Source organism: Triturus cristatus, chromosome 3_1 (genome assembly GCF_964204655.1).
Source record: "Triturus cristatus chromosome 3_1, aTriCri1.1, whole genome shotgun sequence".
NCBI lineage: Eukaryota > Metazoa > Chordata > Amphibia > Caudata > Salamandridae > Triturus > Triturus cristatus.
In genome coordinates this window covers 892,447,762-892,475,760 of record NC_140583.1, presented here as the reverse complement: position 1 = coordinate 892,475,760, position 27,999 = coordinate 892,447,762, and the positions used below count along the sequence as shown (strand labels likewise).

The following is a 27,999-nucleotide window of genomic DNA, read 5'->3' as shown; positions in this document are numbered from 1 at the left end:
GTAAGAGTAGAACTGGACCATTTCGCCCCATTGCCCTGGTTTGTGGGTGTTTTTCTGTGGTGTGTAATTTACAGTCTGTGAAGGGCGTGACAATGCTTCTGGCTGTTAATGACTGCTATCTTGTGAATGGTGTGAGATCATTACACATAGCCTATTCTGAAGAGCACATACCTGCGCGTGTAGCAGTGAGCCACATAATTCCATAATACAAAAAACAAAATAGCGTAGAATAGACCCCCATTGCCTGTTTGGAAGGAGGCCCGACAGCAGGGAATGTGGGAACTGGTTTGGGGGTCCCAGCCAATCAGTGGTTACTGGGCTCCAATCGTGATATATGGTGTCTTTTGAGACTGTGACATATACCTTACAGTTGGTCCTAAATTGAGCACCAAGTATATGGCCTTAGCATTTGACCCTTTATGTAGGATACATAGTTTTCAAAGACTTATTCATGGAGGTGGTGTGGCATTGGTTAATGAAAACTCAGCTAATCATACACTAAAATCCAATAAATGAATTTCGAGCCAGTGACTTTACTTACAAAACAATAATTTACTCCACATAGAACTAAGCAGTCGACCTAAAATCAAAAATCTACACAGTAACAATTAAACCTGTCTAGCTCCTCCTGAGTTAGAAATTGTTAAAAGATGACTAGTTGGGTGTCGTCTGTATAAGAAAGTATTTCAAACCAGCAGGACTTGACCAACTAGGCAAGGGGGGGCTACATAAATGTTAAAAAGCGTAGAGCTCAAGGAGAGGCCCTGACGGAATCCTTGTCCAGGGGAATGGTTTTGGTATGGTAAGTGCCCATGGAGACTGTTTGGACCCTATCTTTAGGGAAATTTTCAAACCAGTTGATGGTGGTGCCCTGGATACCAATCTGGTAGAGACACTGTATCAAGATGGAGTGTGAGATGGTATCAAACGCTGCCGACAGGTCAAGCAAAACCAGCATGGTAAGATTTCAAGTATCCAGGATTAACATAATTGTACCTAATTCTACTTATAGGGTGGTTTCAGTGCTGTGGGAAGGTCTGAAGCCTGATTGAGAGCAATAACAGCTGCTACTGAGCGTGAGTGGTGATGCGAGGGTGGGGGGGGGAATAAACAAAAAAGAACTTAGCTGGGTGCCACCACCTCTCCTCCATCGTCTACTGGCAGCAACAGGAAGCACTCAGTTTTCCAGAATCCTCTGTCGAATTATAATGCTCCCTTACAGCAGCGTTGTGATTGGTCTGAGCACAGTGGTTCGGCACTCAGACAGGGACTTGAAGGCAGGGCATGTTCCCCACCAGGCTGTGTAATGCAGCCTGGTGAGGAAGATGCAAAGTGAGCAGGATTGTTTGACCGGCCCAAGAGGGCTTGCCAAGCAGTCATACGCACTTAGGGAGTGCACTTAACACTTCTTCCCATGCCCCCTGCACGAAAACTTTATCATTTTAGTTTTCTTTTTTTTACACTGCTACCAGAGCAGTGGGGCGATGCTCCTACGCCTCTGCGAAGGAGCCGCCATTGATTGAGAGGCATCCAACAAGCTGCGTTTCTCCATGTAGGAGAGCTGTTTGTTGATTTAGAACTCCAGAACTTTACCCAGCTGGTTCCTTGGGATCAGCATTGTTTTAAAAAAATAGGTGGGACGTGTGCTGCTTTCCATAACCCGAGGAATAGTGGCTAGGGTCAGAGACTGGTTGCACATTGATGTAATGTCCACGAAACAAGAGTGGATAGAGAGGCAATGATGTAAGAAGGACAGAGATCAGGAGGGGAGCCAGATTTGACTTTAGCTTGCAAGTTGAGCATCTGAGGTTGGGCAACATGGGTTTGTACCAGGGCGTGGTACCACGGATCATATCAGGAGGGCAATTACTTTATTTGATGCTCAGTCCGTCGTGGGAGACGAGATGGCCATGATCCTGCTCGATGCAGAGAAGGCCTTCGACCGGGTGGTCTGGAATTTTCTTTGGGGGATTTTAGCGGGAAGAGGATTTGGAGAGAAAGCTATAAGTGCACTCACGGCAATGTATGTTAATCCAGTCGCCCGAGTCGTGGTTATGGGTCAGAGCTCTGATACTATAACAATAAGTCGTGGTACGCGTCAAGGTTGCCCCTGTTCCCCAATTCTCTTTGCTTTATATATTGATCCGCTTATTCAAAGGATATTAGGTTGCCCAAGAATTAGACCTGTGATACGGGAGGGGCATGAAACCAAGATCCTGGCGTATGCAGATGACCTGGCAGTGATCACGATTGATCCGCACCAGGCATTCCCTGAGCTGATCCGAATGGCAAAGGACTTTGGTGAATATTCAGGCTATCTATTAAATGAATCTAAAACGCAAATAATATGCTCCAAAAATATTATTAAAACAGATGAAAGATTTGTAGATTCGGCTATATATTTAGGGGTTAGAATTAATGCTTCAATAGTCAAGATTATTGATGAGAATTTTGGTCCACTGAGTCAATCTATAGAAAAAGATTTAAAAAGAATTGATGCTTTACATCTTTCATTGATAGGAAGGGTTAACGTCTTGAAAATGACAATGTTCTCCAAAGTTCTTTATCTATTCCGAGCCATACCTCTTCTTATAGAGGAAAAAATAATTAAAGGTCTGGAATCTATTTTTATAAAATTTGTATGGCAGTACGGAAGAGTCAGGCGCTCAACTAACCTTTTGTCTCTCCCTAGGGATAGGGGCGGCTTGGTATTACCGAATTTGAGGTTGTATCATTGGTCTTGTTTATTGATTCATATGTCTATTCTTTTTCGGTCAGAGTCACAATTCACTCAGGAATTTCATGGCAGTCAGACTCTTCCCACAATTTACGAGTTATTAGTTGGGAGAAAAGCTTTTGGTCTTTTAATGCGGGAATTCGATCATAGATATTACAGGAAGGCTCGATTTAAGATATTGGGACGTGTTTGGGGGGTTTGGAGAGCCATTTCAAAGTTTTGCCGAATTCCAAAGATACATCGATATTTACATTTATATAATTCTAGACTATTCCCGCAGATGGTAGTAGACAGGAATCTGCAAGTTTGGGAAGAATTAGGAGTCAAGAAGCTCGGTGATATAATGAGGGGAGATCAGATTCTTGGATTTGAGGCGCTACAAGCTAGATTCAGTATTTCTTTAAGTCATTGGCTACTGTATAATAAAGTTATTAGCTGGTTGAAGGCTGTAAGACCAAGGACCTTAATATCAGCTGAATTTCCTATTATCGACCAGCTGGTTAAAGGGAGTGAGAAGATTAGGGTATTCTATAATCTACTATGTGAGGAAATACAGGATGATTTAGGAAAAACAGAAGTAGCTCTGGCTTTAAAATTGGGAAATCCCGACATAGATTTAGACCTAGCCCTCCTATTAAATAAGAAAATATTTCGTTCTACCAATTTGAGGGCACAGCACTACAAAACGCTGTTTAATTTATATTACACACCTGCAAAGTTATTTGCTTGGGGTATAAGGGAGGATGATACATGTCCCAGATGTAAGTTAGGCGAGGCAGACCAACTTCATATGTTTTTCGAATGTGAGTCTTTGCTAGGAATACGGAGGGAGATAGAGAAATTCTGGGAGATGTTGTTAGGAAAAAAAATACTTCTGTCATCTACTTTAATGGTTTTAGGCACGGACAACAGACTAAAAGTAGGGAGAACGGAGGCAGCCTTGGTGTTTATTTCCGTGGCTGTATTTCGGTTATTAATTTCTGCAGGCTGGAAAGATTCAGTACCCCCCTCCTTTCAAATGTGGCTTTCTAGACTATTAGGTATGCATAATATTGAGATTTCTTTGTATGCACAGAAAGGGAAAAAAGTACGGGATTTTGGGGAAAGCATCTGGGCTCCTATCACAAAGTGGAGAGAGGCCAGTCTTGAGGGGAATTAGATTTGATTTTTTCCAGACCAGATTAAGAAGCGGTGTTATTTTTGTATGTGGTAAATTGGAAATTCGAATCCTTGCACTAATACATTTAATGTCGAAGTGATGTTAATCTTTTTTTTTTTTCTTCTCTTTATTTTTGTATACTTACTGCAACCAATAAAAAAATAATTAAAAAAAAAAAGAGGCTGGGAGATAGGTTTGAACCTTTCAAATACTACCAAAGCAATATTTCGGGACAGATTGGTGGTGCGGGAAAGATTAGATGTCTAGCTGTGGATTTGAAGCTGTAGTAGATGTTGTCAATTTTAGTTTGGAACTGGCTGGCTAAGGTGTTGTAAAGTTTCTGGGAGGCAGAAGTAGCTGAGGAGCATGATTGAGGTTTGGTAAAGTCATTTCCGGCTTTGAATAATTCCTTAGTAGACTTCCCTGCTTGGTCTATCCTGTTGATATAATGCCTAGCTATGTGCTTTCCTTAGCTTGGAATGATAGGCACTGAGTGCTAATTTGTAAGTTAGTTTATCAGTGCTAGATTTTGAAGCCCTCCATTTGCGTTCCAGTCTTTTACAGCATGATTCCTCAGTTTTCAGTTTGGGAGTTTACCATGGAGCATTGGGTCTGCATAATATAGCTGGGATCTGTTTATGAGGAGCAACACTATCAAGGGCATTGGAAAAGGAGTCTGGGAACAGGACTAAAGCTGGATTAATGTCCTCCGAGTTGTCTAGAGTATGGGACAATAAAGGCGGATTGAAAAGACTGCAGAGTAATCAGGACAAATGGAGAAAAACTGATCTCCAAGTACACTTCTTTTGAAAATGACCCCGGGGTAGTGAGGCAGTGCAGTCTGAGGCTTACTGAGTGAGATGGTGTCAGTGAGAAACTAGGAACATATGCAAACAATGTGAATCACACATAAACTCTACTAATCCGCCTTCGTAAGCCCTCATTGTTAATTAATAAACAAGCATCCCACCTCATTAGCAGATTCGATACACCTGGACCTTTCCTAGAATTAGTTTCCAATCATCAACCCTTTTGAATACTCATCTTAGGGTTGCCAGTCAGTGCCACCGTAGATGGCATCCGCAACACCCTCTTGCCAGCCCAAAGTTAATAATTTTGGTGCACCTAAATCCCAATGATCCACTGTCACTGGACATGCATGCATTTTTGTTTCGACATTTGAATCCAGTTACCCGTCTTCTCTGTGCATCCCACCTCTCACATTTCCATCTTCCATGTATCTCCGCCTACCCTACTAATGATCCCTCATTGTCAGTCTGCACCACTCCAATCCTGCAATACCACCATCCATTCAATCCTCAGCTTTTACAGAACCGGTTCTCCATTATCATTCGCAATGTAGCACATTCTAAGCTTCCCCTCTTCTTATTTCTCAAACTTAAACAAGCACTGGCAAAGGAAATGTCTGGCTGATAACTGAACGTGTATTTATGCTTCCATTCATTCAGTCACTCATTCTTCTGTTCATGCACTCTGTGGTGTTTGTTGCACTCAGTGGTGTTTATCACAGAGTTCAAAATGTAAACACAGTATGCATTTATATGCCGCAACGTTCCATTGTAACGCGCATTGCTAATGTATTTGTCAGAAAATTCACAGTGCAAAACCACCTCCTACACACCTGTCAGAGATTTTTTTTTTTTTTAAATTATTTTTAGTATATTTTTCATAGCGCACATTTCATACATTCAGTTATTTGTTAACTCCACAAAACTTTTTATACAAAATATAGTACATAGAGTAAATCATGTTTGAAGAATCAAAATCATAATCAAAGATCCAAAATCAAATCTCAAAATTCAGAATCCCTTTACCCTATTCCGTCCCTCCACCGCGCTCATAGCTCCCAAATTCTTACTCCCCGAGCTCTCCCTGATCTGCCCTTTCTTGCGTATATAGGTTTCTCCAAATTGAATGCAGCAATTAGATTCGCCAACCATATTTGCATGAGCGGGGGAGCCTTGTCAAGCCAGGCCCTGACTAGAGTTAATCTATAGAAAGCCGTTATCATGAACATAAACTCCTTCTGCGAATTGTTATTACTTCCTTCGGGTCCTAAGCCCGGCAGAATCCATAAGGGGGTTAGGGAAATCTGTATCCCTAGTGCTCTATCCAGAAAGCCCTCTATATCTTTATTAGAGTAAGTAGTTGAGGGCAGGTAGCAAACATATGAACTATATCTGCGTCCGGTGACTTACATCGAGGGCAGATTATCCCCACCGTACCCCCCCATTTAGCAATCCTGGCTGGCGTATGGTAAAGTGGGAATAAGGTTTTATAATGCTGGGATTGCAGGGGAGCCGAGCACAGTATAGTACGACCCAAGTCCAACGAATCCTGGAAATCCTCAAGTTCTCCTCCGAGTTTCTCAACCCACTTATTCCTATGTTTGTCCAAGTGGCCCGCTTTGGTTTTTACTAATAGCGCATACGCTGACCTAATCGTATGTTCGCCACCGGTGGTTAAAGTCTCCAGGAAGTCATTATCCTTGTACCCTGCTGAACCCGCCTGTTTATTACCCAAAAAGCTCCTAACCTGCAGGTACTTAAAAAAGTCTCTTCTGCTTATATTGTACCTATTTACAAGAGCGCCAAACTGTGCTACACCCACAGAATCTCTTAAATCCCCAATCTGCTTGATTCCTTTTTGGTCCCATGTGGCCATAACTGCATCTGAAAAAATTTCTGGAGGAAAAGACTTATTGTTATATAATTTGATGTATCTGTTGAATCTACCAAGTCGCCTACCCTACTAATGATCACTCATTGTCAGTCTGCACCACTCCATTCCTGCAATACCACAATCCATTCAATCCTCAGCTTTTACAGAACCAGTTCTCCATTATCATTCGCAATGTAGCACATTCTAAGCTTCCCCTCTTCTTATTTCTCAAACTTAAACAAGCACTGGCAAAGGAAATGTCTGGCTGATAACTGAACGTCTATTTATGCTTCCATTCATTCAGTCACTCATTCTTCTGTTCATGCACTCTGTGGTGTTTGTTGCACTCAGTGGTGTTTATCACAGAGTTCAAAATGTAAACACAGTATGCATTTATATGTCGCAACGTTCCATTGTAACGCGCATTGCTAATGTATTTGTCAGAAAATTCACAGTGCAAAACCACCTCCTACACACCTGTCAGAGATTTTTTTTTTTTTAAATTATTTTTATTATATTTTTCATAGCGCACTTTTCATACATTCAGTTATTTGTTAACTCCACAAAACTTTTTATACAAAATATAGTACATAGAGTAAATCATGTTTGAAGAATCAAAATCATAATCAAAGATCCAAAATCAAATCTCAAAATTCAGAATCCCTTTACCCTATTCCGTCCCTCCACCGCGCTCATAGCTCCCAAATTCTTACTCCCCGAGCTCTCCCTGATCTGCCCTTTCTTGCGTATATAGGTTTCTCCAAATTGAATGCAGCAATTAGATTCGCCAACCATATTTGCATGAGCGGGGGAGCCTTGTCAAGCCAGGCCCTGACTAGAGTTAATCTATAGAAAGCCGTTATCATGAACATAAACTCCTTCTGCGAATTGTTATTACTTCCTTCGGGTCCTAAGCCCGGCAGAATCCATAAGGGGGTTAGGGAAATCTGTATCCCTAGTGCTCTATCCAGAAAGCCCTCTATATCTTTATTAGAGTAAGTAGTTGAGGGCAGGTAGCAAACATATGAACTATATCTGCGTCCGGTGACTTACATCGAGGGCAGATTATCCCCACCGTACCCCCCCATTTAGCAATCCTGGCTGGCGTATGGTAAAGTGGGAATAAGGTTTTATAATGCTGGGATTGCAGGGGAGCCGAGCACAGTATAGTACGACCCAAGTCCAACGAATCCTGGAAATCCTCAAGTTCTCCTCCGAGTTTCTCAACCCACTCATTCCTATGTTTGTCCAAGTGGCCCGCTTTGGTTTTTACTAATAGCGCATACGCTGACCTAATCGTATGTTCGCCACCGGTGGTTAAAGTCTCCAGGAAGTCATTAGCCTTGTACCCTGCTGAACCCGCCTGTTTATTACCCAAAAAGCTCCTAACCTGCAGGTACTTAAAAAAGTCTCTTCTGCTTATATTGTACCTATTTACAAGAGCGCCAAACTGTGCTACACCCACAGAATCTCTTAAATCCTCAATCTGCTTGATTCCTTTTTGGTCCCATGTGGCCATAACTGCATCTGAAAAAATTTCTGGAGGAAAAGACTTATTGTTATATAATTTGATGTATCTGTTGAATCTACCAAGTCGCCTACCCTACTAATGATCACTCATTGTCAGTCTGCACCACTCCATTCCTGCAATACCACAATCCATTCAATCCTCAGCTTTTACAGAACCAGTTCTCCATTATCATTCGCAATGTAGCACATTCTAAGCTTCCCCTCTTCTTATTTCTCAAACTTAAACAAGCACTGGCAAAGGAAATGTCTGGCTGATAACTGAACGTCTATTTATGCTTCCATTCATTCAGTCACTCATTCTTCTGTTCATGCACTCTGTGGTGTTTGTTGCACTCAGTGGTGTTTATCACAGAGTTCAAAATGTAAACACAGTATGCATTTATATGTCGCAACGTTCCATTGTAACGCGCATTGCTAATGTATTTGTCAGAAAATTCACAGTGCAAAACCACCTCCTACACACCTGTCAGAGATTTTATAATGTAAAAGTCCTTACTATACTATTCGTCAGAGAGTTCACAATGTAAAACCAGTTCCTACTGCATTTGTCATGGGGTTACACTATAACAACAACCCTTCCTACATATTTGACATGGGGTCTCTGTCAGTACTACGTCATAAGTGAGCTAACACAACTGCTGCACAACCAAATGCCCATGAAGAAGATCAGCAAAGGGTGATGCCAAAGGTCCTCTCCCTATACTGCTAAAGGTGTCTCTAGCGAGGCCTAAACGCCGGAGAAAGTCACATTTAAGGTTAGGAAAAGGAAAGAAACTTCTACTCTCCATTAAATGTATTGAGCAGAATGAAGTTCTATGACAGACAAACATTGTAGGAATCAGTCCCTCTAAGGCCCTTATTGGGAATAACCAGGGGTGTGGGTCAGTATTAACACACTTTCCGATGTACTATTTCCAGCGGTACTAGTACATCTGAAGGTGTAGAAAAAACTGCTGAGTATCAGTTTCCCTCTAAGGGTCGAACTAAGAAATGATGAGGGAACAATTCGTTTTTCGGTCCAGTTCTACTAGTAATTAGTTAGTTTGCCCATTACTTTCGCCCAGAGATTTTAGTAACTTTCAGCAGCAGAAATCACTGGACGCATGTAAACAGATCTAGGGTTTCCCGAGCAATTTATAATTCTGATGGAGCCTGTAACCACCCTTACTGGTCTTATTGGAATTAATTAGCCACTCGTAATCAGGGAACAGATCTCTTAATTTGGACAGAGTCATCTAAAGATATTAGGGAACCAGGTTCCAGTCCTGGCCACGCCTCAATATCCTGTGATTCTGGGCAAATCGCATAGCCTCCCAGTGCCTAAAAAAGTATAGGTCAGGTTCTCCTGTAAAGTACTCGAATTCCCGTGGGTGAAATTGCGCTATATAAAAATATATTCGCGATACGTGTCATTTATCAGCTCAAATAGGGATGTCTCTCTTTTCCCACACCGATTTCGAAAATTGTGTAATACTGTCAATAATTGTTGAGTTTCCATTATATCGCTGCAAACTATTTCTCTGTAGTGAAAGCCAGTCCATATTTTAGCTATTCAATCACTTCGGATTTTTTTTGCTTATTTCATCTATTTGAACATAATTTCCATTCAACCAATTTCAGCAAGGATTGCCCCTCCCCCCGCCCCTCACCCCCCTTTCCCTCAAATTATCATATATATGAACGTTCGTTATTTTTCAGTGATTTTTTTAAGGTTGCTCAACTTAGGTTTTTTAAATAAAACTTGTTGGGTTTGCATTTACCAGTCATAAATACGAGTAACGGTTTTGAAGCCAAAATGCAATTTCATCACAAACAGGGAGATGCTTTTGTGGAGAAACAAGTCACACAACTCTTTTTTTTTTAGCTGTCTTTCGTTTTTCTGGACCCTTTGACATATTATCCCTGGTAGCAAACCTATGTTCCATCACCGGACCCAAATTAATATAATGCCTGTAGGGTACAAACATCAAACATACACCAGAAGCTTCTGACATCTCATCTACAAATAATTAACCCTTTTCGTCCTCTGGGAAAGACAGTTCCACCCAGTTTCAAGTGTACTTGAAGGCGAGACGAATTCACGGTTGGCTCATTTTGAATCAATATCTGTTGTCCATGGAAATAAAACGATTACAAAAAATCGACCTGGCGATACTTTTTTACCAGAGTGGAGTTACCGGTTTTCTGATGGACCTTATCAGCTTCCAGTTAAATTGTAACTGCTAAGAGCTCAGAGTGAACCCACCGCATACAGCAATGCACTGAGAACATAAGCAGACCACATATGCAAATATTGTTATTACACTCGATATTTTACTGATTTTAATAACACCTGCTCGGGATAGGCAATCATATCCATCCCTTTGCCCTCTCTGGGAAGGCAGCTCCAGAGGCCCCATTAAAATATGCAGCCAATGGACCTTTGACCCGGGTTTTCTCGCGGACACTTTTCTTTTGAAGGGCTGTCCTAATCTAAGCTACGCACAGAGATTTGCAGGTTGTGTCCAAGGGTGTAAGACCTTGATTAAGTCTGGCGGGAGATGTCAGTGAAGAATTTTCAAAGTAAACGAAAGTTATCCGAGCAGTAGAAGGTGCTGATGGAAGCCAAGGTCGGATGCAGCACTCTTGGATTGCCATGGCTGTCTTTTCCAGCTGGACTTTTGGTCGGTGCTCGGAGAACTCCTGAGTGTGATGGCAGTAGAGGTTATTGGAAGGAAATGGCTCTTTTTACATAATCACTTTCAAAGTTTTGTACTAATGCTGCGGGTTTTTCGACACTGGGATTACCCAGAGGCCTGCTAGCCAGGCAGCAGTGCCAGTGCTCTAACCCTTAAAACGTGAATGACAGATTAGCTCATGCACAATTGGCATAAATTAACTAGTTAATTAGTCCCTAGTATATGGTACAAAGGGCACCCAGTGCCTGTAAGTAAAAGTGTTCTTTATTGACGGCAGCACTTATTGTGCCATCACAAGTGTGGCAAAGCAATCTCACCTAACTGCCGGGACGCTGTGGAGCTGATCTTCGCTGCTGCACCCTGTGACGCTTTTGAGGCGCTACACCTCGCCGGACCCGCTCCGCGGGTCCCGCTTCGTTGCTCCTTGCTTGGGACTTGGTTGGAGGAGGGGCTGGTCTACCAGAGACTGCTGTGGGTGGCTAAGAGCTACCGCAGGGCTGCGAGCGGTGCAATCAGGGACTCCATTTCCCAGGAGTCCCTGTAAGCCTGACCAGAAACACCTGGCCCGCTCTCCCTGCTTGCTCCGCCCCCACCTACGGAGCTAAAACCCCTTGGCCTCGGAAGCCTCTTTGGGACATCAATCTCACCTAACTGCCGGGACGCTGTGGATCTGATCTTCGCTGCTGCACCCTGTGACGCTTTTGAGGCGCTACACCTCGCCGGACCCGCTCCGCGGGTCCCGCTTCGTTGCTCCTTGCTTGGGACTTGGTCGGAGGAGGGGCTGGTCTACCAGAGACTGCTGTGGGTGGCTGGGAGCTACCGCAGGGCTGCGAGCGGTACAATCAGGGACTCCATTTCCCAGGAGTCCCTGTAAGCCTGACCAGAAACACCTGGCCCGCTCTCCCTGCTTGCTCCGCCCCCACCTACGGAGCTAAAACCCCTTGGCCTAGGAAGCCTCTTTGGGACATCAATCTGACCTAACTGCCGGGACGCTGTGGATCTGATCTTCGCTGCTGCACCCTGTGACGCTTTTGAGGTGCTACACCTCGCCGGACCCGCTCCGCGGGTCCTGCTTCATTGCTCCTTGCTTGGGACTTGGTCGGAGGAGGGGCTGGTCTACCAGAGACTGCTGTGGGTGGCTGGGAGCTACCGCAAGGCTGCGAGCGGTGCAATCAGGGACTCCATTTCCCAGGAGTCCCTGTAAGCCTGACCAGAAACACCTGGCCCGCTCTCCCTGCTTGCTCCGCCCCCACCTACGGAGCTAAAACCCCTTGGCCTAGGAAGCCTCTTTGGGACATCAATCTCACCTAACTGCCGGGACGCTGTGGATCTGATCTTCGCTGCTGCACCCTGTGACGCTTTTGAGGCGCTACACCTCGCCGGACCCGCTCCGCGGGTCCCGCTTCGTTGCTCCTTGCTTGGGACTTGGTCGGAGGAGGGGCTGGTCTACCAAAGACTGCTGTGGGTGGCTGGGAGCTACCGCAGGGCTGCGAGCGGTGCAATCAGGGACTCCATTTCCCAGGAGTCCCTGTAAGCCTGACCAGAAACACCTGGCCCGCTCTCCCTGCTTGCTCCGCCCCCACCTACGGAGCTAAAACCCCTTGGCCTCGGAAGCCTCTTTGGGACATCAATCTCACCTAACTGCCGGGACGCTGTGGATCTGATCTTCGCTGCTGCACCCTGTGACGCTTTTGAGGCGCTACACCTCGCCGGACCCGCTCCGCGGGTCCCGCTTCGTTGCTCCTTGCTTGGGACTTGGTCGGAGGAGGGGCTGGTCTACCAGAGACTGCTGTGGGTGGCTGGCAGCTACCGCAGGGCTGCGAGCGGTACAATCAGGGACTCCATTTCCCAGGAGTCCCTGTAAGCCTGACCAGAAACACCTGGCCCGCTCTCCCTGCTTGCTCCGCCCCCACCTACGGAGCTAAAACCCCTTGGCCTAGGAAGCCTCTTTGGGACATCAATCTGACCTAACTGCCGGGACGCTGTGGATCTGATCTTCGCTGCTGCACCCTGTGACGCTTTTGAGGCGCTACACCTCGCCGGACCCGCTCCGCGGGTCCCGCTTCATTGCTCCTTGCTTGGGACTTGGTCGGAGGAGGGGCTGGTCTACCAGAGACTGCTGTGGGTGGCTGGGAGCTACCGCAAGGCTGCGAGCGGTGCAATCAGGGACTCCATTTCCCAGGAGTCCCTGTAAGCCTGACCAGAAACACCTGGCCCGCTCTCCCTGCTTGCTCCGCCCCCACCTACGGAGCTAAAACCCCTTGGCCTAGGAAGCCTCTTTGGGACATCAATCTCACCTAACTGCCGAGACGCTGTGGATCTGATCTTCGCTGCTGCACCCTGTGACGCTTTTGAGGCGCTACACCTCGCCGGACCCGCTCCGCGGGTCCCGCTTCGTTGCTCCTTGCTTGGGACTTGGTCGGAGGAGGGGCTGGTCTACCAGAGACTGCTGTGGGTGGCTGGGAGCTACCGCAGGGCTGCGAGCGGTGCAATCAGGGACTCCATTTCCCAGGAGTCCCTGTAAGCCTGACCAGAAACACCTGGCCCGCTCTCCCTGCTTGCTCCGCCCCCACCTACGGAGCTAAAACCCCTTGGCCTAGGAAGCCTCTTTGGGACATCAATCTCACCTAACTGCCGGGACGCTGTGGATCTGATCTTCGCTGCTGCACCCTGTGACGCTTTTGAGGCGCTACTCCTCGCCGGACCCGCTCCGCGGGTCCCGCTTCGTTGCTCCTTGCTTGGGACTTGGTCGGAGGAGGGGCTGGTCTACCAGAGACTGCTGTGGGTGGCTGGGAACTACCGCAGGGCTGCGAGCGGTGCAATCAGGGACTCCATTTCCCAGGAGTCCCTGTAAGCCTGACCAGAAACACCTGGCCCGCTCTCCCTGCTTGATCCGCCCCCCAGCCATTACCTCTATTTTACAGGCCCTCCCTACCGCAGCCCGGGAGAAGCCCGGGACAAGGGCGGGCCCGTTCTTTCCCGTTCCTGACCGTTCAAGACCGGACCGGGCCCTCCCTCTTGGTCTCAGGTCACTAAGGTGTCAATTTGTGACTTTGTTGACTATGTCGGGATGTGAGCTGAGTAGTAAAGCTTCTCTTGCGGGGGGTTCTATTGCAGGAGGAATGGATATATTTTTAATTAGGGCCAACAATTTGATTGAAAAGGAAATTTCTGTTTTAGAAAAACGTTTATCACATGAACTAATTTCTAAAAGATCATCCCTAGGAGCGATCGCCTTAGCTAAAAGCCCAGACAGGAACCCAATCCCAGTTATCACAGTAACACAGCCAATAGAGCCCAACACTACCACAGGAATGGGGGGAAATGATTCGCAGGAGTTAGACATTCTAGTGAATGAAATTTCGCCCGAAATGGATTTACTCCTGTCAAATCATGGTGTCGCCCCTGAAAATGATACTACAGGGGCCCCTATTGTTAGCATAGTAAACCAAGGGACCATTCAAGGGACCAAAGAAGGGGCCATTCCAAAAAGAAAACGGGTATATAACAAAAAAGACGGGAATAAGCCTAAACTAGCTAAGCTGCAAGGTGTTAGCTCCCAACCACCTAGGCCGATCATAGAACCAAAGGATGCAGGGATTGGAATGGTCGACTTATCCGAACCTATCTCTAATAATTCTAGGCCAGCACCTCTGGACCCTGGACTGTCTATAGAAAGCCTGGGAGCCCTATTTAAATCCCTTTTACGACCTCTTGAGGTTAAACTAGAACAAATCGACCTTAGATTAAGTAATATCGAGAAAAATACAGCTGCGCTGGTGGCAAATCCAAGTGTGGCCACCAAGCAAGACCTTGCTACCACCCCAGTCTGTGTAAATAGGGGGACTATACCATCTATAGATTTGAGTATGCCTAATAATAATAAAGCTGGACTCCCTGGGCCAAATAAACCGGTGCCACAGGAAGTCCCTAAGCTGACTGTTGCTTCCTCGGTGGATGGGTGCGTTATTTCTGGGAATAAAGCGGATGGTAAGGTGCTTCCTCCAGCCCTAGTCAGAGAGTGTAGTAGATATAGACCCCGATATCCGGACCTCCCACCCGACTCTAACTGTTTCACGGTGGTACTGGCAGGAGCACCCGCACTAGAAGAGGAGGAAGGTGAATCTTTCAGCTCCCTAAAAAGTAAAGTGATCCGCTGGCTAAATTGGAATAGACCTTTGCCATCCCACTTATCTAGTGAGATCCTGATGGTAAGACGGATACCTTGGCTGGGGAAATCGCCTAAAACCATAAATGGGGACTGCATAACAGTCAATTTCAGGGACACTAGAACTGTTGCCCATGTTTGTGCTGGACTTAATAGGTCCCTGGATTCTACCATTCAAACCCTACCACTGTCTTTCTTCTATCCACCAACTAGCATGGCACACGGGAGAGGCCATGAGGAGTGGATGAGGGTTAATTCAAGGGGACACCGTAGGAGATATATTAGCAGGCCTGGTCCTATGTTTGCCCATGATCATTTCTGCGACTATAACCGCTTCAGCTGCCTTGACGCAGTAGATTGACTGCCCTCTGACAGTCAAATCATGGGTGACTGCTTTGATCAGGATAAAGGGCCCCTAGCGAGTAGCCTGGATAAAGTAGATGAGGTTCTGGGGGAGCAGATGCCTTTAGAGACCGCACAAGTTGTGAGTTTACCCTTGACAGTACCCATTAATTCCTTGGTAGTTAAAAAATCCCAACCCAGAGATGAGCCAGTTACCAGGCTATCGCCCCCTCTTTCTGTGGGAGAGCATATTGCTCCTAAGGTTAGTACCCCAGGTAAAGGTTATAATTTAGTGAGTTGGAACATTGCAGGATGGCGGAAAAAGATAGAATCCCTAGGTTGGCAGGAGTTCATTACTATGCATGATATACTCTGTCTGCAGGAGACATGGCTTACAGAAGAGATCTATCTTGATGGATATGTCACTTTTAATTGTCTGGCACAGAGCTCAAACATGGGTAGAGCCAAAGGAGGGTTGGTGATTTTGCTGTCAGTAAGTCTCCCGGTGCGAGTCAAACTCTATACCACAGTCGGCTCACACTCTCAGGTATTATGGTTGCAGCACAGTGGAGGGCGTAATGTCCTAATCATTAACCACTATAATAATGTATTTGATCAGGCCAGTACCCTTGTAGTTGATGAACTGGACTCAGCAGTCGACAGATTATGTGGGCTAAATCGCGTCTCCTTTGATATTCTGTGGGGAGGGGATTTTAACATTCATATGTGCCCTGATTCATTTACGAGCGTGTGTGGCTTTAAAGGGGACGGAGGGGTGGACCGGGCCCATTTTGTACATACGGCTTATGGGGAAGCTCTTAACACTCTTATGCAAAAACTGGATGTGTTAATACTTTTGCCAGGTAAAGATAATGAGGGCAATCAGGTCCCAACCTTCGTAGGAAGGAATTCAGCCACAATTATAGACTATTAGTCTCAGAAAGTATTAATACTCTGTGTAGCACCCCGGAAATCCTAGATTTGGCCCTTAGTGATCATAATTGCATCACGATGCAATTGTCCTTCTGGGGGAGAAAGGATAGAGTAGTGTGTGGGACTGTTGGGGATATTATCCCCCATAGACCAAATGGCACAAGGATTAAATGGGCCAGGCATAACGCAGAGCAGCTGTTGATTAAAATTGTGGTTGCCTGTCTTCAGGAGCTGGAACGCTGCCTCGATACTGATGTGGGTACCACTAGAATCCTTGTTGGGTTTGACAAAATAAATGAGATAACCAAAAAGATCTTGACAAACAACAAGGCTAAGGGACCAAGGGCTGCTATAGGCTGGTTTGATGGGGCATGTACAAAATCCTTACAAGAATTAAAAAAAGCCCTCACTAGCAACCCCAGGGATAGGGTTGTTGTCAGTTCGCTAAGGTGTATTTATAAGGAGCACTTGATCCGAAGAAAGCAGGAGTTAAGGGAAGAAGCATGGGAAAACTTGTCTAAGGCAGCTGTGCTCAAGGATACTAAGTTATTTTGGAATACTGTAAATAGTCCCTTTCTCCAGAATGAGGTTTACCCAGTATTATCTGCCCAGGTTAGCGAGGAAAACTGGGTCTCTTATTTTCCTAGTATTTTTAATCCAGGGGGGTCAGCTCTAGGGAGTGGCGTACGTACCGACTCTAGTCCTAATACTTTCCTTAATATTACCATCGCTGAGGTGGATAATGCCATCCGGTGTAGTAAGGGAGGTAAGGCACCCGGCCCTGACGGGGTTCCGATTGACCTTTACAAAGCTGATGTACAGCTATGGAGTCCTTTTTTGACCAAGGTCTTTAATGCAGTTGCCATGGCCACCTTCCCCCGGTCCTGGGGCGAGTCTATAATTATTCCAATATACAAGAAAGGAGATAGGGGCGAGGCTAAGAACTATCGCCCAATCTCACTTCTTGACTCCTCCCTGAAAATAATGAGTAGGGTGTTATTGTTGCGACTGGAGGAATAGGCAGAGGTCAATGGAATCCTTACTGATTCCCAGTTTGGGTTTCGCAAGGGGCTGGGCACGATTGAACAGTGCATTAACCTAGATTTGATTATAGGTAAATATACGCGTGCAAAACAGGGCTCTTTATTCCTCTGTTTTGCGGACCTTTCAAGTGCATTCGATCTGGTGGACCATGCATTACTGTGGACAACCCTACTGGATCTAGGTGCACCATCTGAAATTATTTATTTCCTGGCACGACTGTATAGTAAATTGTCGGCTAGGATTCGCTTTGGTCAAGCGGGAGAATGTACCCCCAATATTAGAGTGGGTTGTGGCATTAGGCAAGGCTGTGTCCTCGCCCCCCTTCTTTTCTCCCTTTTTATTAATGCCATTGAGTCCGAGTTGAGACTGGTTAATGCTGATGCCCCAACCGCTGAAGGAGTAGCAATTCCAGTATTGCTTTACGCAGACGACACAGTGCTCCGATCTAGAACTCCTGTCGGACTGCAGAGACTCATGGATACATTTTTGGATTTTATTAAAGGGAGAAAGCTCAATATTAACAATTCCAAAACATTTATTATGGCCTGTGGGAAGAAAGTAAAAAAATTAACAACCTTTGTGTTTGATGATCAAACGATCCAAGTGGTTGAGAAATTTTGTTACTTGGGTATCACTTTTAATAGTGGTGGTATATGGGCTCAGGAGATGTCTAATGTTAGGGCAAAAATGAGGAAATGTGCCTTTGGTATTTTTAAATTTGCTTCCAAATTGGGAAGTAGGCGCATATATGACATGTTGTATATTTACCGCCACAGATGTGTATCTTTGGCCCTTTATGGTTCAGGTGTGTGGGGACATTGTCGCCATGAGGCTTTACAAGTGGAGGAAAATACATTTTTAAAAAGGCTCCTCTATTTACCATCCTCAGCCTCTACCAGACTGACCCACCAGGAGGTCGGATTGGAGCACCTGGCAGACCTCATAGGATTAAGACCCCTACTGGTATGGAGATCTATCTGGTCTAAGGAACAAACTGGCTTTACGAGGAAAATTATCAATGATTGCCTCCGTTTAGATAAATTTAGACTGATCCCATGGCTTAATTATACTATCACTACGTTTAGAGATGTGTTTAATTTCAACGTCTTTGAAGACCCTGCCTGCGCTATTGATATACCGAAGAAGGAGTTAAAACATGTTTATTTGGGGGGTAAAGCTAAATTACGTAGTGATGCCACATGCCAGTTCTCTACCCATATATATTACCATTCTTATAATTTGGCTGAATTTGGCTTCTCAAAATATCTAAAAGTGGTCACTAAACACTCTCATCAGCATGTCCTTACTAGACTGCGACTAGGGATAGTTCATAAATTGGTAGCTTACCCTCAAATTAAGAAACATACCTCTGCCCCATGCCCGTGTGATGGGACTTCGAAACAAAGTTCTGAGCATTTTTTGTTGATTTGCCCATTATATTTGTGTTTTCGTATCACTTACCTGAAACCACTTTTTAAAAAATATTTTGTGCTCACTGCGAAATCCGCTGTGAGCCTTCTATTTGCACTTGATGAACCTAATGTGTGTTATTTTACTGCTGTATATATTTTAAAATCTGTATCTGCAAGAAAAAGTATGTCCTTTTTATCTTAATGTGTTTAATCTGTTTTTAGTCAAACCCATTGGTTTCCGTCTTCCCATTGTCATGAATTTAATTGTGCTTTTATGATTGTTTTCTAAAATGATCGAATAAAGTTTTTTTGATTTGATTTGATTTGGCAAAGCAAAGTAAGATTCTCAGCCTGCCATTGCTGACTGTCAGATGATCGTTTCCGAAGTCCTAACTTGACTTTGCCATTTAAACTAATGACAAAGTCCAGACCTTCCTTTTTATTATATCTGAGTCCCCCCTAATGTAGGGCCTCAAACCCTAAGGCAGGGTGCTGTATATTAAAAAGTAGGATGTATTTTTATGTGTCCTAACAAAAATAAAATAGTTGTTTTAATGTAGAAAGACTAGTACACCCGTTGGCGAGTATAGTGTTACACGCCGACTAACCAGCAGTGCTAACTTCTGAATGGGACTCCTAACATTGGTACTTCAATCTATCAGAACAATTTTTACATCAAACCCAACTTGATGCTTAAGTCAAATTTAATGTATATGGGAAGAAAATGACAACTTTAGAAAGTTACCACTCTGTTGCCAAATTTACCAGTGACCGTTTATGGTTGTGGTTATAAGATGCATGAATGACTCCCAGGAAGAACACAAAGGGCCTGCAATTGGAAGCAATGTTACCTCTCCCTAGCAGGAAGGATAAACAGGGTGTGAGCCCAAAAGACGAGCTTCAAATGGGAAGTCACCCTTTGAAGGGCAAATGGTGAATGCACACAAGATGGGCTGTTCTTTTATTCTGGTAGGCAGGTTTTATTTTTTCGTTACTTACCTGAAATCGTCCGTATGCTGCATTTTACAACCCCCCACCCTGCCCCTCCCCCGCCTCATATCAACGCCCGGTAGCACGCCCAATACGGGCCGTGGCTGAATACTAACTAAGCCTAAGTAGTACGTACCACCTGACCTAGCCCGCCTATTCCAGGTGTGCCAATTGTACATTAAGTAAGCATTTCCACTTCTTTTAGTCCTCAAAAATGCATAAATGGAGGACACATGCCTACATTTTTGCATACACCAAATTGTTGGTTGGTTGATGCTGATTCTCTGCTAGTGCTAAACCTATTACCACTCACTGAACAAACTACAAAAGGTCCTACTAAGGACTGGGGTAAGCACTGGCAGCACTCAGCAGCACGTGATGTAAGAGAGGGTGCATCACGCAGACCACAAAAAAATGACAAACATAATAAGTAACTAAACCTAAGTATCAATCCACCCCTATCTCTTAGTGACAGGACAAAGGAAGGACTAGAGTCACTCTAGCACATGGGTACTCACAAACTTTCTCTCGGGGGCCAAATTTACAGTGTGGTTTCTGGCTGAGGGCCGCACCGGTGGGGGCGGGGCCAGTGGGGGAGGGGGCGGGGCTAGAGCAAAAAAAAAACTATGACCATGAGGTTGAACACAGGCCACTGCAGCAGACGCCTTCATCTACTGAGCCACCAGACCCGGTATGCACATCTGTCTGTCTGTCTGTCTGTCTGTCTGTGTCTATCTATCTGTCTATCTGTCTATCTATCTATCTATCTATCTATCTGTCTATCTGTCTGTCTGTCTGTCTGTCTGTCTGTCTGTCTGTCTGTCTGTCTGTCTGTCTGTCTGTCTGTCTGTCTGTCTATCTATCTATCTCTCACTCTGTCTGTCTGTCTGTCTATCTATCTATCTATCTATCTATCTATCTATCTATCTATCTATCTCTCACTCTGTCTGTCTGTCTGTCTATCTATCTATCTATCTATCTCTCACTCTGTCTGTCTGTCTATCTATCTATCTATCTATCTCTCACTCTGTCTGTCTGTCTATCTATCTATCTATCTATCTCTCTGTCTGTCTGTCTGTCTGTCTGTCTCTGTCTGTCTATCTATCTATCTATCTATCTCTCTGTCTGTCTGTCTGTCTGTCTGTCTCTGTCTGTCTATCTATCTATCTATCTATCTCTCACTCTGTCTGTCTGTCTATCTATCTATCTATCTATCTATCTATCTATCTATCTCTCACTCTGTCTGTCTATCTATCTATCTATCTATCTCTCACTCTGTCTGTCTGTCTATCTATCTATCTATCTATCTCTCACTCTGTCTGTCTGTCTATCTATCTATCTATCTATCTCTCACTCTGTCTGTCTGTCTATCTATCTATCTATCTATCTATCTCTCACTCTGTCTGTCTGTCTATCTATCTATCTCTCACTCTGTCTGTCTGTCTATCTATCTATCTATCTATCTATCTCTCACTCTGTCTGTCTGTCTATCTATCTATCTATCTATCTCTCACTCTGTCTGTCTGTCTATCTATCTATCTATCTCTCACTCTGTCTGTCTGTCTATCTATCTATCTATCTCTCACTCTGTCTGTCTGTCTATCTATCTATCTATCACTCTGTCTGTCTATCTATCTATCTATCTCTCACTCTGTCTGTCTATCTATCTATCTATCTATCTATCTCTCACTCTGTCTGTCTGTCTATCTATCTATCTATCTATCTATCTCTCACTGTCTGTCTGTCTGTCTATCTATCTATCTCTCACTCTGTCTGTCTGTCTATCTATCTATCTATCTATCTCTCACTCTGTCTGTCTATCTATCTATCTATCTATCTCTCACTCTGTCTGTCTGTCTATCTATCTATCTATCTCTCACTCTGTCTGTCTATCTATCTATCTATCTCTCACTCTGTCTGTCTATCTATCTATCTATCTATCTATCTATCTCTCACTCTGTCTGTCTGTCTATCTATCTATCTATCTCTCACTCTGTCTGTCTATCTATCTATCTATCTCTCACTCTGTCTGTCTATCTATCTATCTATCTCTCACTCTGTCTCCCTCCCTCTGTCTCCCTCCTCCGTTCTCCCTCCCTCTGTCTCCCTCCTCCGTTCTCCCTCCCTCTGTCTCCCTACTCCGTTCTCCCTCTGTTGCACTTTGTCTCCCTCCTCCGTTCTCCCTCCCTCTGTCTTCCTCTTCCTCCCTCTGTTGCACTCTGTCTTCCTCTTCCTCCCTCTGTTGCCCTCCGTCTTCCTCTTCCTCCCTCTGTTGCCCTCCATCACCTCACCCTGCTGTCCTCTGTCACCTCACCCCGCGCTGAGACGGCTTCCAGGGAACGCACACGGCCGCCGCACCCAAGTACTTCACAGGTCTTTTAAAGACCATTCACTTGTTAATGAGACTTTGTTGTATTTCACCTCTTCTTAGCGCCCCTGCATCTCCACTCAATTAGAGGGGAGATGCAGGGGTGCTAAGAAGAGGTGAAATACAACAAAGCCTCATTAACAAGTAAATGGCCTTTAACAGAATCGCCCGGCCTCACAGCTCCGCGCTGCTGTAACCGGCGGTGTTCGCTGACAAGCACAGGGCACAGGCACTGTCTGCAAGGTCCGCGGGCCGCCAAGGAAGGCTTGCCGGGCCGCCAACGGCCCGCGGGCCGTACTATGAGTACCCGTGCTCTAGCATTACCTAACTCAAGTTTTCTAAAATAAACCCTTACATAATCGCGCTAAACGAGCGCAAACGCAAAGTTGCAAATAACAAGATTAGTAGCGCAGAGCACCTGTGTCATAACAGTCACAGAAGACTTTTAAACGTAATTTACCAGTAATGTAAGCAGCAGCATTCTAGCTGGTCTGAAAAAAAATATATTTGCAATATATAACACAGAGCAGAAGAACAGACACAAAGTAATAATAATTGAATAGCTACTCACCAAGACCCGGGACCTCTACTCCTAGCAGGTCCAGCAGGTCCTGCTCCCAGTCCAGGATATCGGACCACCGGTGCGTCAACTGGTTCTGGCTGCGCCGGACACCAGAGCAGCGAAACACTGCCCAGCGCACCTTTCCCCACCACTGCCGACGCTCCCGGAGCCCGTACCCGGGCCCAGGCCTGCTGCCAGGGTTAAGGGGAGGTGGCGCTGCAGAATAAAAAACAGTGCGGCCAACTCCACCTCCCCAAATAAGGCCCGTGCCTGCACCCCTTGTGGGTGCCGCTTTCCACAAGGAAGGCGGTCGCGGCTCTGGCTGCGATGATGAGCCCTGCTGTGGCCCTTTGCCATGGTTCTCGGGTAAGCGGGGTTGGAAAAGAAAAGGTAAAAATTTAAAAAGTAAGTAAAAGAAATGAAAAAAGCAGGTAGAGAGATAATAAATAAAAAAGATCAAAAAAAAGTTTTCAGAAACAAAGGATTGAAAAGATAGAGGGAGGATTGAAAAGCACAGAACCATAGCAATAGAGTGAAAATAAAGATGGCAGCGCCCATTGCGACCGCATGGGCAAGTTCGCGCAATATTTTCCCCCTGAGCACGCAGAAAATCGCCGCGAACATGTCATACGCGTTCCCGAAGAGGAAGTACTTATCGCGAACGGGCACAAGCATGCATTGCGCGACCCGGAACAGGAAATAGCATCGCGAGCGGGCAGGACAAGTGAAAACAAGATGGCCGTGCCCATTAGCGACCGCATGGGCAAGTTGGCGACACATTTCCAACGCGATCACGCAAAAAACATCGCGAACAAGCGGGACAAACACTTCCGCGTCTTCGCGATATTTCCGCGTGTTTGCAGAGATTTTTGACATTTTCGCAAAGATTTGCAGAACGCGATTACGTAAATTCAACCCACCCCCTAGTGAGTGTCTGAGTGGTTTATGAGCAGGTGTGTATGCTTCTGCATAGTTCTGTGAATGGGTGTAAGACTGTCAGACTGGGTCTCTGAGTGGGCGAATGACTGTCTGATTGGGTATGTGATTGGGTGTGACAGTGTCTGAATACGTCTGTATGTGGGTGCATGAGTGTCTGAATAGGTCTGCCAAAGGGTGTGTAAGTGTCTGAGTGGGCCTGTGAATGGGTGTGAGAGTATCTGAGTGGGTCCCCGAGTGGGTTTCACAGTATCTTACTGGGTTTGTGAGAGGGTGTGAGTGTGTATGAGTAGGTCTTAGAGTGGGTGTGATAGTGTCTGAGTGGGTCTGGGCATGACTGTGTGCATGTCAAAGTGGGTCTATGAGTGGCTGTGAGAACATCTGAGTGGGTCTGTGAGCGGCTGTGAGACTGTCTGAGTGGGTCAGCATGTGGGTGCATGAGTGTCTGCGTGGGTTTATGACTGGGTGTGTGATGTCTGAGCGGGTCTATCAGTGGGTGTGAAATTGTCTGAGTGGGCTTCTGAATGAGCCAACTTCAGAGGACTAGATAGGTACGCTGCTTTTCCTTAATCTTGGTAGCTGCCAACGCTCAGGTCCACATGTGCTTTTTGACCTAATGTTTGCCTATCCTACTCGCCCTCTTTTTTTGTGCTTTTTTTTACAATACTTTTGGCAGTTATTTTGAGCGGGAGGTTTTTTACAAAGATACCCTGTGCACCCAAACGTTCAATTGAATTCTTCACATAAAGCACTAGTGGAGCTTTTTATCCTGAATACCTAACCTTATCGGATCTTTGAGAGATCCTGTAGGAGCCACCATGAGCTTAGCATAATATCCCAAAAACATAGCATTCAGCATAGTTGATTCCTTGCACATATCCAATTCCAGACATTTTTGGGAAGAGGGGGTGAAAGATTTCTTCAGATTTTGTGGTCCTCTAGCAGTAACGAAAAAATAAAACGAATTTCGTTGCGCGCGCTGCATCGCATTTGGCGATGCAGCGTGCGCAACGAAATTTGTCTTTTTTTTTCCGTTACTTACCTGAAATCGTTTACAACACCCCACCCTACCCCTCCCCCGCCCCACGTTACCACCCAAAGGCACGCCCTCTGCGGGCCGTGGCTGTTAGTATTCTGGAATCAGAATGGAACAGTGGATTAGTGTTGATAAATAATAACTAGTTGGTCCCCGAATCCCCCGATACTACTTGTCAACCAGATTAGATAGGTCAATTTTATTGCAATTGTTGTTTACATAAAAGTTTTTTTGACAGTCTTTTAAAAATGTTTTATTTGTTTCACACCAATCATCAATGTTTGTCTCTTTCTTTCTTATATCTTTCATGATCAGCACCCAGGGGCAAGAAGACGGGGTCAGAGTCGGGGGGAGCAGTTCAACACCAAGGACAGGAGGACCAGAATGAGGGCTCTTCTGCTGGCCCCAGTAAGTCTTCCTGTTTTTAATATTAATAATTCTTATTCACTAACTTTTACTGCACAGTATTTTTTCCGAACTATTGTTTCCGTTTCCTAATGCTATTTTTTACCAACAATTATCCTTCGATCTAGACTATCTGTTTCTAAATTCTTGTTATTGCTGCCTCTAACTGCTTCTGCAATGACTCTCTGTACTACTACTATTAGTTTGTCTGTAGCTAAGCTTGCCCAGTTGGGCACTCTTTATTTAAAAGGTTTTAAATAAAACTCAGATTCACCAGTAGCTCTAGCCATTGAGTCCAGTCCTTTGGGTTGTCCTCTTGTACTCCTTCTAGTCTTCTTAATCTTGAGGCTTTATTAATCTTGATGTTTTTCGACAATTCCCACCAACAAAATGCCCAACCAGATTTTACTATGTTGATAGGACAGGACATACTACTAATGTTGTAGGGATTTTGCACATACAGAACTTTGCACAAGAAAATAGGATGTTGGTGATGGGAGGTTGGACTTTCCTCACACCTCAATCAGAACAGAACCCACCACAATCCCCTGCCCGACTAGTTATAGTAGTGTTTCATTACTATTAGCTCTCCGAACCCCCCCCAAGATACCCAATGAGTAGACAACCCAGAACATTACACTCCCGACCTCTCAGTCGTGGAAGCAATGCACATGCACACCGTTCCTTTCGCTCGCTCAATCGTGTAGGTCCATCCACACCAAATACCACCGAGTCTATGTAAGTTCAAAAGTTTTATTTGCAACTGACAAGCTCAGTACATTGTTCTATAATGCAGCACCAACAGCAAAATGCATAAGATTAAAACTATAAACATTGTTACACTTAGTTACACTTACAACAACTACAAGTCCATAGAACGAAGAAAAAAAAAAGCGAAATCATGATAACTGAACAGTGGTGGAAGCACCACCATCCCCTTGGTAGGAATATAGCTTATATAAAATTATAAATGAAGATCTCTGAGCGAATTCTGTGGACCCCTCACCTTAGAAGAACCTAGTACTGGTTACATCATAAGCTCTGCAAAGCTCTGGTTCGTAGAAGGGAATCTTCCGTCTGTTATGAGAAAAATGGTGAGCGTTAGTATATTGCAAGCATTTCTCAGTCGTGCCAAAAAGTGTAGCATTTTTATGGAAAAGCAATATGGACTAACACCAGAACTCCATAACAAAGTGGCTTGTTTTGTTTGACCTTGTACGCAGCGCTTAGACAGTAGCAGTATGAGCTCATGTGGGCTCAAAGGTGTCTTTATACAACAAGCTGCGAGGTAGCGACGCGTGTGTAAAAATAAAAGACACAAAGGTAAAATGGTTGCATGGCTCGGGCTAACTAAGCAAAGACTAGAATGACCCTAGGGAACTACTAGTGTCTACTCTACTACTACCTAATTTGTACTGGTGATGTATGTTGTATATGTATGTATTACTATGAACTCATTTTTCAATCTTGCTAGTGAAAAATAGGGGGAGGTGTATATGACACCTAAAAATTGGAATGTTTTTTCAAGGCGCACTACCAACCACCAGTGCCGGGGCCAGCGGCGAAAGCGACGCAGCTGCTGACGGAGGAGAGGATGCGGCAGTTGCAGGAGGAGCTACAGAGGGTGAGCCAGCAGCAGTGGTGGGCGGTGGTAAGTTAGATTCCTAATCCTTACTTATTGACATTACACTCACTGCAAGGGTGTATTGTATACTGTAGAGTTGAGACTTACTAAGTAAGAAGTGGTTGTGAACGGTTGAAAACACCCTTTACTTAGCATTAGTAAAAGCATTAGCGGCGGGAGTGTTGAGTAACCAATGGCCTCTTCTATCTGATTTCAACTCAGCTGTGAAATTTTTATGGAGAAGACTAAAAGTCAGATCAGATGACCTTGATGAATGGGTTGAACGAAAAGGGAAAGAGTGGAAGGAAGAAGGACGGGCGAGATTTAATATTTATGACTGGCAGAGAAGGATACGTGAGATGCATGCATACATAGGTGGCTGATAGGACTCAGATGCAGGGTTGGTTGAAGGCCTGAAACTCCCACAAATGTTAAGGTACAAGAAAGTGGGAGGATAGATACATACCACAAATATTATGTACTGTGCTTGCTAGTGCTACCGTGCCACTATGTGTAGAATTAATTTGCCTTACTGCTTTGCTAAGAGTATATTTTAAATAGTCTTGTTTTTTCTTCTTGATATAGCTACTCCTTCCAAGGGGAAACCTGACAGGAAGGAGTTGGCAGCCAAGGTCCGGCGCGGGAAGCTGGAGGCCATACAGCGTGAATACCGTCGACTGGTGGTTCTGGAAGAGGAGGAGGAGGAGGCGGCAGCAGCTGCAGCCTCCTCCAATGCCCCGGGCCCTAGACACCGCCCTCCAGTGGTACGGCGCCACCGTCTGGCAGCCACCCGCCGCTGTCCCTCATTTAACATCACTGCTGCCCCCCCTGTGGATGCAACTGCCGCGCATTGAAGCGCCGTGTTGCCCGCCTAGAGGAGCAAGTCCGCGTCCTCCAGAGTCGAGCCCGCCGAACATAAGACCCTGTTCATTGCTCCTTTTCTATTTATTCTTTTGGTGGGTGGGAATCGGGCGTTGGGTTTTCTCTTTTCTTTGCACAATTGAACATTACTTTGGACTTTTTCTTTACGGACATTGGTTGGGGTTAGGGAGAGGGGTGGGTCAGGTGTTGTGGGATTTTTTTACATAGTTTATTTTTGTTAGGGTATTAAATAATATATTTCTACTTTACATACGATGTTGTTAATGTTTTCTGGTTGGGGGTTACTGTTTTACATCACACTGTTTCCTTGCTGGTGCAGGGCCGCCCACAGCCAGTGTTTGATTTTAATAATTGGCTGACTTTGTAAGACACAAACAGATAGATGCGGCACCCCTCATTGAGTGACTTGACCTACTAGTACTGTCAGTCTCTACTACTCTATGCATTCTGCAACTGGACTCAAAGGGGTGTGTGAAATTGAATTAATGAAAACATGTCCATTATTAATTAT

The 27,999-nt window shown here is 45.1% G+C and overlaps 1 long non-coding RNA gene across 1 annotated transcript; it reads left to right on the top strand.

Annotated features, from left to right (window-relative positions):
• Positions 1 to 26,573, top strand: LOC146861243 (uncharacterized). Its single transcript, XR_014979237.1, has 3 exons — positions 1 to 38; positions 24,893 to 24,985; positions 26,511 to 26,573. It is a non-coding gene; the product is annotated as an uncharacterized LOC146861243 (long non-coding RNA).
• The last annotated feature ends 1,426 nt before the right edge of the window (positions 26,574 to 27,999 follow it).